Genomic DNA, 17,011 nt, shown 5'->3' with positions numbered 1-17,011 from the left:
GGGCACCATCTTATGACAAAAAGTATTAGAATTAAATGCAGCAACACTTACCAAAATTTCCCCCAACTATCACAAACTTTATATACACCGCATGTCTTCTTCTACAGCTGCTGGACCGGTCCTGAAAAACAAACCACGACAAAAGGAAAAAAATACATCACTGAACGGAAGTCATTTGCTTCTGGAAACCCCGTAGTCTTCCTCGTTTGGGACCCTCATCCAAGTACCAAAGTCTTACTGCCAGCTTCTCCTCTGTTTTTCCCAGATGGAAACAATTTGTAAGTTAACAAATAAATAAAACTCTGGAGGATGAAATAAACCAGAAGTTTTGCTCCTACTTTATTTGAATTTCTAGCCCTTTAAAATAATTGAAGACAAAACAATGCAAAAATATCTAAAAGTGAACTCAAAGACATTTTCCCCAAACCAATTCTTTTCCCTACTTCTTTCAATAACACACTCTCTTTTCCCTTGCTGACTGTGAGACCCTCACCTTTCATTTCTGGAGTTCTTTTTCTTATCTGTAAAACAGGGATTATTGCACTGACCTCCCAGGGTGGTTATGGAGATTAAATGAGATAAATTTAATAACATATAAATGTCACAGAGCAAGGCTTAAAACAGCATCTGGCATGTCGTAAACACTTAGTGCATGCAAGGAGCTATTATCTGTCTCCTAATCAGCCAGGCCTGAAAACAAACCCGGCCTTCCTCACCTCCTCGGTAAAGGAGGGCCCCAGCCTGCCCTTCTAGTCCTGCGGGTGTGCTGGAACTCAGCGCCTCTCTCCGTCTTCTCATTACACCAGCGGGCACAGCTCCTTGAAGAAACCGGTTCCCTAGCCTCAGGTTTCTTCCCTTCCAATCCTGTTCTCATGGTTCTGGAAGGCATTCTTCCTAAACACAGCTTAAAGCCTTGTGGAAACACCTTCCACTGTTTCCCGTGGCCTACAAATTTACGTGTGAAGTTATATTAGCCTGGGACTCCAGCTCCCTCTGCTCTATCCACAGCTTCCCCCCGGAAGCTGTAGTGTCCCGTCACCTGTCCTGCCTGCGCCCATGGGCAGCATGCCAGTTCCTTCCCCGAGTGTCTCTGTCTCCGAATTGCGGGTAGGAGGCCTAGCCACTTTCTGAGGCTGTCTTTTTTGTCCCATAGCAGTCTAGAGACATGTTTCCCAGAATAATGCTTTTAAATGCTTGAAATTAATGCAACAAATGAACAGGATTCAAAAGAAGTACATTGATAGTTATCAAAATATATAACAAAATTATGATGTCTTTCTATTCATATTTAAATAAGTTCCATCAAAAGTCTAAAAATTACTGTAATTTGAAGTACTGTTGGGCATAAATGATATTTTAGGATATCTATAACCAAAATGTAATATGAAAATACCCTTAATTTCTATTGGTGGAAAAAACCTAATGCTACTTTGTAATAGAAGGAAATATTAGATTTTGGTTAAGGGTTCGTGAAAACAATTTCCCCCCATCCAAGTTCACAGAGCCCTGAAGTCCATGCATGGACTCAGGTTATGAGCTCCTGCTTTTAAGGCCTGGCCTAACTGTCCTCTTCTTCTTGAGTCTGCTCACCCTTCCTTCCTTCCAGATTTTATTTGTTTGAAATAGAGAGAGAGTGTGTGAGCATGAGCAGAGGGGAAGGGAGGGGCAGAGGGAGAGGGAGAAGCAAGCTCTCTGCTGAGCAGAGAGCCCAATGCGGGGCTTGATCCCCAAAGCCTGGGATCATAACTTGAACTAAAGGCAGATGCTTGACTGACTGGGCCACCCAGGTGCCCCTCCCTGAGCCCTTTCTACCTTAATTTTCCCAATGGCTATGATCTTACCCCTCGTTTTCTCTTTTCAAAAATTATGTTTCACTTGATATAGATATTTGAAATACACTTACTGTATCCTGCTTTTTAGGCTGTTAAGGGAAGGTGCTGTTTTCTGATTCCTCCCGTGGCTAATAGCATTTTGCCTCACAGCACACACAGGCCGGAAGGCGTGCAGCCGGCACTGTTTGAATCAATCAGTGAGTCTAAGGGCTTTCTTGCCGCCCCCCCCGCCCAGATCACCTATTATGACTATGATTTCACCTCTCTTTGGCAGGCTGTAAGGTCCTAAATATGTAGACAGGACTCCTAAACACTCCATGTTTTGAGTATAAATTACTGAAGTTAGGCAACAAAGTGTTCTCTTCTTTCACTTCTCTTTAGAGTTTGGACACGCAGCTGGGGCTGCTGACTGACGTGTCCCTGGAACAGACCAGCGGTCTAGTCACGCCGTCACACTGGGGTTCCTGCATGATGCGGGTACAGTTCCTGCCTTCACAGAGCACTGAGTCCAGCAGCTTTCCCCACCTGGTAGAGAGGAGCTGGGAATCTCTCAACCTTTCACGGGTTTTGCAAAGATGAGAAATATCTGGTTGATTTCCTAAGTAGGGGCACCTTGGTGACCTATGTAGGCAAGGCCAGTGAAGACTTGCTCTGGCTTCCCATTTGCCTTACGGATGTGAGCCTGTGGTTCCTGTAGATCGGGAACTGAAATGTCATCTTCACTCCTAAGTGACACCGTCCTTGCATATGATGTCAGAGATTAAAATCCCACCAAAGAGACTGTCTCAGGAAGGTCTACTTAACATCTGGCTGCATGCTTCACTCTGAGCCCCACTGGGTCTACGATGGACTTGCCCCGGGACGGACACCGGTCCTTTGGTCTCAGCAGCTCTTCCCCTAAACAGCTGCAGCCCAGGACTCCTGGGTATCTTTTATTAAGAAAACTTCAAAAATAACAGAATAGGGGGTGCCTAGCTAGTTCAGTCGGAAGAGCATGTAATTCTTGATATCAGGGTCATGGATTTGAGCCCCAGGTGGGTGTAGAGGTCACTTAAATAAGTAAACTTACCAAAAAAACCCCACAAAATAGTTCTTCCTTTTCAAATGGAGAGAGCATAATGATTTTCTCCCCTGATAATCACTCATAAAGGCACTGTGACCATTTGCTTTGGCATAAATCCACCACTGGCAGCATTTTCCATGCTCAACATCATATCAAGTGACTCTGAGGACAGTAGGGGTGTCCTCTCTCTCCCCGAGAACCAAGACAAATGACACATTCACTCAGATCAAAGGCTGGGCTTGGCACACGCTTTTTAAACTTATGGACATTTACATCCATCTCATTTTAATTTGTTCTTTTCGAGACACACTAGATATGTGATATTAAATAAAAATAACGAATGATAATGAGGAGGGCAACATGACTGTTGAATTTTTGTTTCAAGAATTACGACATATACATCCTCATAAATAATAAGATACTAATAGGCAGTCCCACAAAACACATTGCCCTGCACGAAATTTTTGCTTCTACTACATAGACCCTGTGCAGCTCCTGGTTTAATGTCAACATTCTCATTACCACTGGGAACAAATACCTCTAATACAGTCCTCGCATGCATGGGTCAATCATTCCTTCGCCCTTCTTCCTAACAGACCCCTATGTGCCTTCAGCCACCGTGCTTCAGGGACAGGTGACAGCACTCCCAGCTGCTGGGTGGAGACCCGAAGGGCCCAAGGCTTTGTGGTGTGCCACCCAGCAGAATCAGCACCAGCGGGAAGCTTCTGAGAAATGTCAGCTCTGAGGCCCCACAGCCCAAACCTACCGAATCAGTCACTATTTTACAAGATCCCCAGGTGATCTGTGTGTCCACAGGGTTTCAAATGCACTGATCTAAGGGGAAGACATTCCTCTTGAAAGTGATTGATTCAAGATTAGGCATGTGACTCAATTCAGACCAGCATGATGTGAAGAATGTTTTTGCTGGGAACTTCTCATTCTGAGACAACCCCCCCCCCCCCGCCCCGCTGAATGTTGTGCGGCACAGGATGCCGAGGACTTCTGTAGCTACCTTGCTCCAGTCTAATGATAAAGCTGGCTCAGAGAGGAGGGTAAAGACAAAAAGCCCCACTGAAGTGAAGTTGGGGTGACTCCATCAGGTCAATCCTGAAGTCTGTGGAACCAATGGAGCTCCAGTAAACTTCTTATTGCTCAGGCCTCCTTTTGGGTTTTCAATTATCTGCCGCTGGAAAGCAGCTTTCCAGCAAATCAGCGCCCAGTAAAGCATTATAAAAAGAATAGAACCCCTAGACTTTGGGCTCAGCCACATGCTGAAGAGTCCAGACAAGTCAGTGCATTGAGAGACTAGAACAACAGTTTAGAGACTTATTTTGAACTGACCCAGGAGGATTTCTGGTTCTGACAACCTTTGTTTGCTTTGCGCATTTCCAAAAGCTTTCTAAATCAGCCAGTTTAAGTGATCAACCAGGAGAAGTGCTGAACACTTTCCAAACTGTTTTAACCAGAGTGGTCAGCAGTTGCTTTCCCCAGAAGCCACATGGATGTCATTTCCTGTAAAGACAATGGGAGACTAATTGCTCAGCCTCAGACTCCAGTAGGGAAGGCAACCTGTGACATGTAATTACTGGCAGGGTAAATAAGGAAAAGCTTGAGGATCTCAGAATCTGCTTCTGGATCTACTCCAATAACTCGGGGAAAAGTAAAAAAAAAAAAAAAAAAAGCACCAGCTGGTCTAGGAAAAGATTTGAGGGGCTCACAACTTAGGTAGTCATCTATGGCATTTTTACATACCCTGGTATTTATAAAAGACCTTCCCAAGGAGACCAAATAGAGCTGCTCTTGTAGAAAACCATATATAGGACGCTGGAGTAATTTTGCTTCATATGCGGGAGTGATGTAGTCAAGGAGCCTGGGCGTCTAATTGGACATTATCTCTTCTGTGTGTTATAGCTTTGTAGCCACAACAGGATATTTTGAGGACGGGTTTGCTGTGTTGGCTTGATGAAGAAGGTGCTTTCAGTTTCTATAATGGAGTGAAATTAGTTGGTTCTTCACAGAATGTTCTTAGGTTCTATCACCTCAGGTCTTCTTTTCTCTCGAAACCTTTTGGCTTTCTCTTCCCTGGTACCTTATATGCTTCCAAAGCTCCAACCATTACCCCTTGTCATGAGTTTCAAACCACACCCCTAAATCTATCACCCATGCTCCCAGTTCCTCTGCAGCCTCCTAGACATAACACACTCTGAAAGCGGGGACTTCATTTTGGTCGCTGCTATATTATCAATGCTTAGCACAGTGGCTGGCGCTGAGTATTACCTGTCTGTTGAAGGAATCAGTGAAAGCCCTCACGCAGAGTCTTAGGACCGCTCTCAGAAGTTCTTGCTATCACCTCCTAACTGGCCTCTCTGACTTTGGCCTCTCTTTTCCCCATCTATTGACATGCATGAAAGCTCTGAATTACATCTCTGATCATGTCACTCCTAGAATGTCCCAGCTGGGAATGACTTATCAGTCCAGCCCTGTGATTTCCAGGTGAGACACCGGTCCCACAGATATCAGGAGACTAGACTGTGGTCTTACGAACAGTGGGTGGCAGAGAAAGGATTCTAACCCAGTGGTTCTTGCTACCATGCCATTGACAAGTTGGAAATCTTCAATGGTCTTTCAGTAGAACCCACTGCAGGGGTAAGAATGTAGGAGTCACTTAAAATATATTTGTTAATTGACTGGAAAAATGAATGGGTCACTTTTGCATGTACCAACGGATTTCAGTTTTTCTTAAAGTGGAATACTCTTTAAAGAAAGACGATTCCCCAGTAACAGAATGGAGAAGAGAAGAGCTGCTCTGGACCTCTGCCCTGCAATGTTTCTGAACCAGCTCCTAGGAGCCTCAGGGCTTGGTGGCATTGCAAACAAATAAACAAAAACAATCAAACATGCCATGAAGTGTGTAAACCTGGTGATTCACAGACTTGTACCCCTGGGGATAAAAATATATGTTTATAAAAAATAAAATATTAAAAAAAAAATCAAACAAAAAAACAATGACTTACATAAACTCAAACTCTTCAGCTTTGTTCCCAAAGCCCCCCACTATTATTCCAAACCCACCTCAACCTTATCTTCCATTTCTTCTTCCTCCTTCATGCCCAGTCTTACCAAAGCACTTATTGTTCTGGCACTTGCCCCTCCCCTGGGCCTTCATGTGCCCTGTTTCTTCCCTCTTAGGAGCTCTTACGTCCACCTGCAAGAATGGAGAACCAACCAGTCCCTCTGGTCCAACTCTAATATAAACCCCTCCCTGAAGTTCTTGCCCAATTTCTTCCACTGGAATTAATCTCATTCTACTTGTACTTCTACTACAGAACTTACCATACCATCTGCTTCAAGGGAAAGAGTCAGCTCCTTGAGGGCAGGAACCTCCTCTAAATTTATCTTTGAACCACTAGCACCTTGCTTGATCCAATGCCTTGCACAGAAGAGGTACTTCTAGTCATCTTGTTGCATTTAAAGGGCATTATCCTGTTTGGTCCACCTCTGTAACCAAATTACATAAATTCTGTAATGGGGATTCCAAGTCTCCCTCTAGATAATACAGGCTGATGATAAAGCCAGCACACACTTGTGTGGAGCCCACTTGCTAAGAAACAGCTGTGGGAGTCTTTGCTGAATTTTCAAAAGCAAGAAATGTGGGGGCAGTGGGGGCAGGGAGAGTGACCCTCCCTCCCCTCCATAGCTCTCCCGTGGCTATGGCTGTTCTGCACAGCATGAGGCACAAGCCGGGCAGCTTGTGCACAAAGGTAACAATAGATTTAAAATACAGTCCTGATCCTTCCACGCTACCATATTCTCTGCGAGTCTAAAGTCAATTGTCTGAAAAATTAAAGCGTTCCAAATGGTGGGATAATGCATTAAACAAGCTAGCGCACAAAGCCCAAGCACAAGGGAGGAGGATGGGAACCAGAAAACACTGGTTCCCTAGGAAACCAAGCCCACTTTATGACGGACTATGGCCTTCGTTCCTCTTGGGGGAAGAGAGGGGTGCTCTGAGAAGGTACCACTGACCCATCTGCTTCCCCTGCCTGCAAGGCCCTATTTCTTCTGGCTTCACTCCCACAAGTTCGGGAGACTTGAGCAAGGCCTGGTTGTTGCTTGTTTTATTATTTGCTGCAGGGGGAGTAAAGAGCAGAAGAAAAGAGGAGGAAGCCAGCCAGACAGAAAAAGAGATGAGCACAGAAGGCACTTGGCCAGAGAAAGAAATTACTGACCACACAGTGAGAGGGCAGGACGGCAGAACTACAAGAGGCCATTTCAGAGAGTTAGATTCTCCCTGTGAGCAGGGCACCACCAAACCAGCAGATGAGTTTTTCCTCAGCAACCCAAGAGGCCAGCTCTGAAGTCAGACTAGCGAGGTATACAGGGTTCCCTGTCACAGATGGTTGGACTGAATCATGCAAAGGGATGCTGGAGGGGTTGGATGGGGCTTTAGGGCACCCCCTCGCCCCTGGTACTCCCATAAGGCCCAAGCAGAAGTAGTAACGATATAATTTCTAATAATAAGAATAAATTATTAAGTTTAAACATTTGGGCTGAAGACGCCCAGTTTATTTGGGGAAGAAATCAATGCCACTGGAATAACTAATTAGTTGACTGTCAGAAGGAAAAATAAAGATTCTATTCTATAAGACTCATGAGAATGAAGTACAGATTTATAATAATCATGTCTTTTCTTAAATGAGTTAAAGAATGAACAATGAGGTTCTATCAGGTGATCACATCACTTATGTATCAGGTAAAGAGAAAAGAGAAACTTTTTATAGTACATTTGAATCGTTTCTGACTTGTCCTTGTAAGTGAAGTTATTTCTAGGAATCTACAGTCCAGGGTCTGAACAGCTTTGCTATGATGCAGGTGCAGTTTCTGGACAAGTCCCTGAGCTATCTTCCAATCTGCATACTACTCCCAAGACCCTTCGAACAGACATTCTGCCCTGGCTCCTGGGAAGGCCTGTGGAAAGCACATGGTATCACAACACTGTCAAGATCCAGGGTAATAATGATGTGTGCAGAGCCCCTGGGGTGTGTAGGCTGGCTACAATATTAGAATCCCAGAATCCTAAGGAAATGTTAAAGAATATCCAGTCCGGTAGTTTTAATGCCATTTTTAAAATAAAAGAACCTTGTGAATTCATACACATGTGTCACATTTTCAAGGTTTATACTAAAGGCGAATATATTAACTGAAAGTAGATATGACAGTCCTGGTTCAAGGCGGGAAAGGACTCAAAATGCTACCACCTGGGCCATCCTCCTGGCCCACTTGGCACTTCTGGGGAACCCTAATGTTCTAAGAACACTGACCATCCAGATCTAGTCCCTGCCCCCACCCTGGATCTGCATCTTGTCTTCATTTCTTCCAGCCCAAGCACAGCCTCCCCATGTAGCACTGTGGGTGACCAAACAGCACCTTTCTTCTATCAAGGGCCTATTTTTGCCTACCCCCAAGGGCTCCACATTACGAATGATTTCACCTCTCATAAAAATTGCATTCCTGAAGCAATAACTAGTTTATTTGCCTAGTGAGACCTCAACTTAAAGCTTAGCCCTGCTGTACTTGCTTAACTTGAGAAAATTCCTTAATAACATAAAGTAGAAGCCCAGTAGAAGCTTTTCTTCTCTTCTCTGCCTCCTATTTCTTCAATCTCCATCAAAGAAATATCAAATACCTAGGAATAAGTCCAACAAAGAATAAGTCCAACACGAAACACTGAGAGAAATTAAAGACCTAAATAATAGAGGTTCATGCATGTAGAAGGACTGGAAGTCTCACTATTTTTAAGATGTCAGTTCTCCCCGGGTGCCCGGCAGGCTCAGCTGGAAGAGTGTGTGACTCTTGATCTCAGGGTCATGAGTTTGAGCCCCATGTTGGATGTAGAGATTTTTTTTTTTTTTTTGGTAAAATATTACACAATTTTTTATTATGAAATGAGAAAAATCTCATTTGTTACATTATAGAGATTACTTATATGAAAATAAAACTTGAAAAAAAAGATGCCAGTTTTCCCCTAAATTGCATCTTCAATTTCAAAATTTTTTTTTCCTGGTGCAAACTTACATGGGAGATTCAAAAACTTACATGGGAACGTAAAATGCCGGAAGCCAAGATAATTCTGAAGAACAACAAGAAGGCTGGAAGACTTACTCTTATCAGATTCAAAATTCATTATAAAATAATAGTAATTTAGGGGCGCCTGGGTGGCTCAGTGGATTAAAGCCTCTGCCTTCGGCTCAGGTCATGATCTCAGGGTCCTGGGATCAAGTCCCGTATCGGGCTCTCTGCTCAGCAGGGAGCCTGCTTCCCCCCTCTCTCTCTGCCTGCCTCTCTGCCTACTTGTGATCTCTGTCAAATAAATAAATAAATAAAATCTTTAAAAAAATAATAGTAATTTAGACAATGTGGTATTTGTTGAAGGATAAAGAGGCCAATAAAACAAAACAAAAAGGAGGTCCCAAAATAGACCTACAGAGATAGTCACCTAAATTATGACAAAGATGACACTGAAGTTCATTAAGTTGTGCTGGGTCCACTGGGTGTCATGGGTTGAATTGTGTGCCCCAGAAAGATACACTGAAGTCCTAACCAAAGCCCCCCTGCACCCCCCTCCCCCCGTACTTGAGAAGGTGACCTTATTTGGAAATAGTGCTTTGTAGGTGTAATTCACTCAGTGAGGTCATAGTGGATTAGGGTGGGGCCTAAATCCAATATGACTAGAGTCCTTATAAGAAGGAAATTTAGACACAGGGAGACATGAGGGGAACAGGGTCATGTGGTAATGGGCACAGAGATCAGAATAATGCAGCTTGCAAGCCAAGGAGTGCCAAAGATTTACTGGCTATCACCAGAAGCCATGAAGGATTCTTCCCTAGAGCCTTCAGAGAGAGCATGGCCCTGCTCATACCTTGATTTTGAACTTCTAGCCTCCAGAACTATGAAAGGACAAATTTCTGTGGTTTTAAGCCACCCAGTTTGTGGTACCATTCATCAACGGTAGTCCTAGTTGATGAATACATTGGGTATCCATATGAAAAAATTGTTCTTAATCTCTACCTCACACCATGTAAAGATCAATTCCACATGGATGTTAGATCAAATTGTGAAAGGTAAAATATACCTTTAAAAGAAAACAGAACACCTTCACACTTTGCAAGAGGTGAAGATTTTTAAAGAACAGAACCAAAGAAAATGCTAATCATAAAGGGAAAATATGATAATTTGGAGTATATTAAAATTAAGCATCTCTTTGTCAAATGACAGCAACAGAATCAAAAGCATGCCCACAGTGGGAGATAACTGCAATACTACATCCAGGAAATACCGCCTGCAAATCCATAAGGAAAAGATAGGCACCCAATAAAGAAATAGGCAAAAAAGAAATTTTGCAAAAAAGAAAACCCAAATGGCCATTAAACAGATTAAAAGATGCTTTAGTCATAAAGAAAAGTAGAGTAAAATCACAATGCTAGCAATACACACCCACCAAATTGTCTAAAATGACAAAGACTACAAAGCGTTGGTGAGAATATGGAGTAAACAGAACTCTCATATGAACGTTGATGAGAGTAAACTGATAAAGACACTGGAAAACTCGCAGTATCTGAAAGCCAAACACACCCATAACCTATGACCCAGGGTCTCACCATCAAGAGGTCTACCCTACAGAAATGTCACATATGCTCACCTGCTGATATATACAAGAATGTTCCTGGGAGTGCTCTTTTTGATAGCCCCAACAAGGGTTAAATCCATTTCGGGGTAGTTATACGATAATACATAGCAGAGAGAATGAACAAAGTACAACTCATAACAACATGAGGAATCTTCCAAATATACTGTTAAGGGGAACAATCAAGATTACATGGTGCAATTTTATTTATGTGAAGTTCAAAATAGACAAAATCGATGTTGTTAGAAATAATGCTATTACTTTTGGTTGGAGTGGGGGTGGTTAGGGACTGGGGTCAAGGGGCTTTGGGTATTTGGGTGACATTCTTTCTCCATCTGGCTGCTGTTCACATAACAGTGTTCACTTCATGAAAATTCAGTATCTGTGTGTTTAATTTCTGTGTGTTTCTGTATGAATGTTATACTTCAGTTAAAAAAAAAATCTTGGTGGTTAATGCAGTGAAACCAGAAACAAAACAGGGCTCTTACACGTACTGAAAGAAGAGAGCACAGCAAATTAATTTAAGCAAAATAATTTAAAAATTTGCTTTGCTAAAAGCTTAAAAAGTGCCGTTTCATTAAATTGTGTTTCTTATTCACTTAAGAGGACTCTCATGCCAAAGCTGTTTGATTATTATATGTTAGGATGGAATGAAGGGAACAGTTTCAAAATAAAATAAAACACATTTTATTTGATTTTTTAGAGTGAAAATTTAGATATTAAGCCCATTTTCTTCATATCAGTTAAAGTTTTCTGGGTCCTTGGCTGACAGTCTGAAGAATCCCTACATGGGAAAGCCCTGGGGATGATGGCGTTCTCCTCCTGTGCACACAAGGCCCTCGATTTCCCTTCTAGAGTCTCTCCGTGAGATCAGCTCATCCCTCCAGTGGAAGAGACAGCAGCTCAGCTTGCCTTCACAACCTGGTCATCGGTAAATGTGGTTTCCACCTGACAGTCTAAAATACTCAAGATAACTCCCAGGACACCACTCCAGCGTTGGCCAACTTCGATGGCTCTTTGGATTCCTGCTACGTCACAGGCAGAGTCCTGACCTCCCTCAGAGCAGCCAGCATTAGAAGGATGGAGAGAGAATTCTGTCCGCTCGTCCTGGGGGGCAGCTCAGCCCACACCTTCTTCTGGGCCCTCTCCCTCTTCCGGTCAGTGTTTGGCGAGGGGTGAGCTCATCGTCATTAGACGTGAGCTCTGTACAACTGCTCCAGCTACCGCTGAAATACAGCCCTTGAAGCACAGAAACCAGATGGCTAGACTCTTGGCTTTCTCAGACAGCTTTGTTCTCTCAGACCCTCTGGGAGGGAGATTTGTTTGGGTGCTTACAGGGCATCCTGAGGCTGCAGGCAGTCCCCACAGGAAGTGAGAGCTGGCCTACATGGTGAGCTGAGAAAGAAACTACGTGAGGGGACCGTGGAGGATGTGGGGCTGCTCTGAGGGCAACCTCACACACCCTCACCCTGAGAGGAAAGCATGGGGACCGGGGCCCTGGATCTGAGCCGCTATCCTCTATCTGCCTTGAGGAAACCTGGGCCTTTCTCTGGCCGCTATATTTCCCTAAATATCAACTTCTAGAGACGACTTTTTAGATTCAAGCTCTGTTGTTTTGGTGCAGACTTTCTGTGCTAATTCTATTCCTAACTTGATTGCCTCACAAACCATGACTTTCTGGGCGCTTTAAGAATATTTCCACATCCCTAGTTAGAGTTCCCTCTGGTAAAACAAAACAAACAAACAAACAAACAAACAAACAAAAAACAACAACACTTGCTTTTTAGATAATTTTTTTTTTTAACTGTGAGTAACCATGGAGATTTTTCAGAATTTACATGGATTGAGGAAAATCACCCAGGCCAAATTCCTTGAGAACCTTTTCGCTAGATACTTTGGTTCTGCCAGCCAGGGAAGGGGTAGGCAAACTACAGCCTGTGGGCCAGATCTGTTTTTGCCAGAGCCCATGAATTAAGAATGGTTTTTACATTTTTAAATTGCTGGGGGGGAGAAAGGTCAAAAGAATATTTCATGACATGTGAAAATTACAAGAAATTCAAATTTCAGTGCTTATAAATGAAGTTGTATTGGAAAACAGCCATACCCTTTAATTTACCCATTGTCTCTGGCTGCTGTCATGATACAACAGAGCTGTTATGGCAAAGATCGTGGGGCCACAGAGTCAAAAATACTTGCCATCTGGATATTTACAGAAGTTTGCTAATGCCTATGCTTAGGTAGCTGTTACGTGTTTGCAGAAGGTTGTCCCCTCTGACCTTCTTACTCTCCCACACATGTTTTCAGCCTCTGAGGCTGTCTCTACAGACAAAGGCAAATCCTAATGCTGGTCCCAATTTCACACTAACCAACACAACCCACTAGAGAAGTGCCTTTCAACAGTCTGGTAATCAATATAGTGGACTGCAAAATTTGACTGAGTTGGTTGTGCCCAGCATTTTCTTTGATAAAATAGCAGAGAAATATCAAGGGCGTTGTTGGGGACTGGATTATGTTCCCCTTGCCAATTCATATGTTGAAGTCTTTAAGTTTCCGGTACAAGTGGTGTCCTTATAAGGGGAGATTAAGATGTGCACAGAAGAGAGGCCTTGTGAGGAGCAAAGACGGCCATCTGCAAGCCAAGGAGAGGCTTCAGAAGAAGTCAGCCCTGCTGACACTTTGATCTTGGGCCTCTAAGCCCCAGAACTGTGAGAAAATACACTGTTATTGTTTACACCACTCAGTTTGTGGTACATTTTTATGGCACCCGTAGCCAACCAATATAGGCGTCCCACATAATATTATTTGGTGAAATTTCCCTTTTTGCCATGTATGCATGTGATATGGCCGTGATGTAAAAATGAATATTAAATCCTTTGTGTTAGATGAAAAATAAATTGACGACTACTACACGGGAGAGACATACACGTGCCAGGTACAAAATCACGGAAGGAGGCTCTAACTGAACCAAGACAAAAAGGGGGGGGGGCGGACCCTTGCTGACCACATTATTTCATTCTCACAGCAGCCCTGTGCATGGCTTATGCTGTACAACGGCCTCACCCAGGTGGCAGGGCCAGGTCTGACGCCAAAGCTTATGCTGTATTATTCCTTCTCATCAATCAGTTTGCACTTCTAAGTCCCTGAGAATAGGTGTAGTCTGACAGTACTAAGGGATCAAAAGAAAGGGGAAAACATCTACAAGTAAAAATAGCGCACTGACCAAGCACTCCCTGGTGCCAGGTACTGTGCTATGCTTTACATAAATGACCTCACTTCCTTCTTATCAACAACCCACAGGGTAGGTTCTGTTGTCCACGATTTTTAGCTGAGGAAGTCCGAAAAAAATTAATTAACTTGCCCAAGGTTACAAAGCTGGTAAATTGTAGACCCAGGATTTGAACTCCCACTGGTCTGATATTTGAGCTAGAACTCTTGCCTACCACAGTCTCTCCTCTGGCCTGACTGTACTTATTGTCAGCCTCAGCATAGAACTGTTTGCTGGTAGTTTCCACATGGAGAAAAAAGATGCATACTCTTTGTTCATATATCCAATAAATACCAACTAAACACATACCACAGGGCCTGGGGGTAGGGATACGATAATGAACAAAACAGAATTCTTGCCATCATGGTGATCATTTGGAGAAAACCTTAATAATATAACCATATTGTGGTTATTGAAATCCTCTCGTGTGTGTCATGAGGAATAAGATTCAGGTGTGTAAAAGGCACAGACCAATGAAACTGAAGAAACTGTAGAAAACAAAGGAAGGTGAGTAAGGTTTACTAAGTATTTCTGGTAATTTTAATCTATCTGGCATCCAGGTTTACTTATCATGTGGGCCTGTTGAGTCTCTAAGCTGACTGGAAATTTTTCAATGGCAGGGGCTACGTCATACTTTAAAATATCTCCTTTAGTCCTTGGCACAGTGCACAGTAGTTTGAATGTATTTACTTATTTTTAAGTTGTTTTCAAAAGAGATATACGGAGGTTACTCAAGGACTTACAAGTCAGATGTAATGACAAGATTCAGACAGCCCTTGGGAAGTCCCAAGAGGATAGATAGATCCTGTCACATGGTATCTAGCATGTGAGCAAAGAACTAAACATTTAATGGGAAGAATTTTAGCTAAATCAAAGGAGATACCATTACAATAGTTAAGAATTTATAATGAATCCCTGGTCATGAGAGTGTGAAAAAAAATTACTCTAAGTGAAAGGAAACCAGGGTGTGGAGCATCAAGAATTTTAATTTATTTGTGGCAAGTATTTTTCTTATGGTTTATTATGGCTTTATTTAGGATTTTACATGTATAGAAACTTCATATTTTTAGTCAAATCTATTGATTTTTCATTAAGAAATAATCAAGGAGATAAGCAAATATTTACATAGAATGTTTACTACATGTTATTTATAATAGCAAATATGAGAAAATTTAATTGCATTGTAATAGGATGGTGAATGTTTAATTATGTCTATTCATACAGTGGAAAACGCCATAGTCATTATTTAATTATACTAGAAAATGACCACAATTTAATATTTAGTAAAATCAGGATCTAAACCTTACATATATATATATATGATGCACATCCCCCCACACAAAGGAGGGGAAATAAATAGGAGCTTAACATTGTTATCGTAATAGAGTGGGATTAAGAGATGTTTTAATTTTCTTGTTTACAGCTCACCGTATTTTCTACAATGAGTATATATATTAAAGCCAGGAAAAAAATAACCATTAGAAATAATCTTAAATCAAAGAGAAAGTTTGCATATAGTTTCCCCATTCCACACCTCTGATTTGCTGATGGTCTTGGCCGATAGAGGCCTTTGGCCACTTTGACACATATGGCTAATTCTGGTAATGGTATTTAAAAAAGAAAAAAAATTAAAATATGTATTTTTAACACTTACCTGCAATGAGGTTTCAAAATAGATTTGGCCGTGGCCAGGGCAGTCACAAGGATGTGATGATGAATTATAATGAATTACGAGGCTTTGACAATACTTTCATTCACAAGCCTTTATCGAGTGCCTGTCATGCTCCAAGTACTCTGTGGGGTACTGACAGGTCAAGTTGGGTCTCTGGGAACAACTGGCCCCATTGGGCTAACACTGGCCCTACACACCCCGACTCCAGCTAGGATCCAGCCGCGGGCAGGGCTGGGCAGTAATCCTGCAGGTCTGCCCTCAATCCTCCCGCCTCTTCTGGGCCAGGATCTGCAGCCCTGAAGAAGGCTGGCTTCACCTCCCCAGCGCCGGCCACCTCATTTGTAAAACAAGAATAATCCTGACCCAGTTCCCAGTGCTGTGGCGAAGAAAAAGTAAAAAGCATTCTGGGCTTGTTTCTATCTATTCAGTGCCAGATAGATTCTACCTGTTAATAGCCAGCATTGCTTCCTTCCTTTGGAAACTGTGTATTTATTCTTAAAAAAAAAAAAAAGAAAAAAAGAAATGGGAGGGGTTGGAGATGAGGTTTGGTGTTAAAGGGCTATTCTAAGGATATTCCTTAGAATATCTAGATGAATAATTACAGAAATAAAAACTTCTTTCTCAACCTCCAACAAAAGCAGAGGAAACTCAAAGTTCTTACAAGGTCTGACGACATTCCAAGGACAGAACTAGGCGAGATGCTGCCAGTCTGTAGGGAAATGATTCAATTATAACCAGCACTTCAAAACCTAATAAAATTAACTTATAGTTTTCCATTTCCTCATGTTGGGTAGGATGATTTTCCAAAGAGCAATATTTAAAATCACACAAGTGTTGGGGCACCTGGGTGGCTCAGTGGGTTAAGCCGATGCCTTCGGCTCAGATCATGATCTCAGGGTCCTGGGATCAAGTCCCGCATCGGGCTCTCTGCTCAGCAGGGAGCCTGCTTCCATCTCTCTCTCTGTCTGTCTGCCTCTCTGCCTACTTGTGATTTCAGTCTGTCAAATAAATAAATAAATCTTTAAAAAACACACACAGAAGTGTTAATCCAAATGTTACAAAATCTCAACCTTTCTAAGAAAGACGAACGAGCACTGAAAGGACACCATACGGTATGCCCAAATCAGACATAAATATGAAAATACTCCTTCTCTCACCCAAACTGAACTCACTTTCCAAACATTGGGAATATTTGTATAATAAGCCCTATTACAGGCAGAAGAGGTAAGGAAGGAACAGGCAAGACAGAAGGAGAAACACACAGACCCCAAAATGGGGCACACATCACAAGTTTTCCTGGATCGGCTATCCGGTGAACACACAAGCAGTGTACAAAAACACGCAGTGAGAACGGGCAGCGCTAACACCTCGTGTTTGCATTTTACCTGAAAGATGAAGAGTATTTTCAAGTTATTTCTACACTGTCTTCCGATTCTTTGTGGTTCTTCTACCATAGCAAGGATTGGTAAATGGAGGATTTCAACAGCTTTGCACA

The 17,011-nt window shown here is 42.5% G+C and overlaps 1 protein-coding gene across 11 annotated transcripts in view; it reads right to left on the bottom strand.

Moving 5' to 3' along the window:
- Window positions 1–17,011, bottom strand: part of FYN (FYN proto-oncogene, Src family tyrosine kinase) — a 209,351-nt gene that overhangs the window by 116,137 nt on the left and 76,203 nt on the right. For 8 of the 11 annotated variants that reach the window (XM_082731954.1, XM_082731960.1, XM_082731949.1 and 5 more), the window contains one exon: window positions 52–121. The exons of 1 other annotated variant lie outside the window; for it this stretch is intronic. The gene's annotated coding sequence lies outside the window, so the exon portion shown is untranslated. Of the gene's footprint in view, window positions 1–51; window positions 122–6,015; window positions 6,096–17,011 lie in introns of those variants that run through there. 2 more of the 11 variants (XM_082731957.1, XM_082731951.1) reach the window with 1 other exon arrangement.

Source organism: Mustela nivalis (genome assembly GCF_964662115.1).
Source record: "Mustela nivalis genome assembly, chromosome: 5".
Classification (NCBI taxonomy): Eukaryota; Metazoa; Chordata; class Mammalia; order Carnivora; family Mustelidae; genus Mustela; species Mustela nivalis.
The sequence above is the reverse complement of the archived record's forward strand: the minus strand, read 5'-3'. Positions and strand labels throughout refer to the sequence as shown.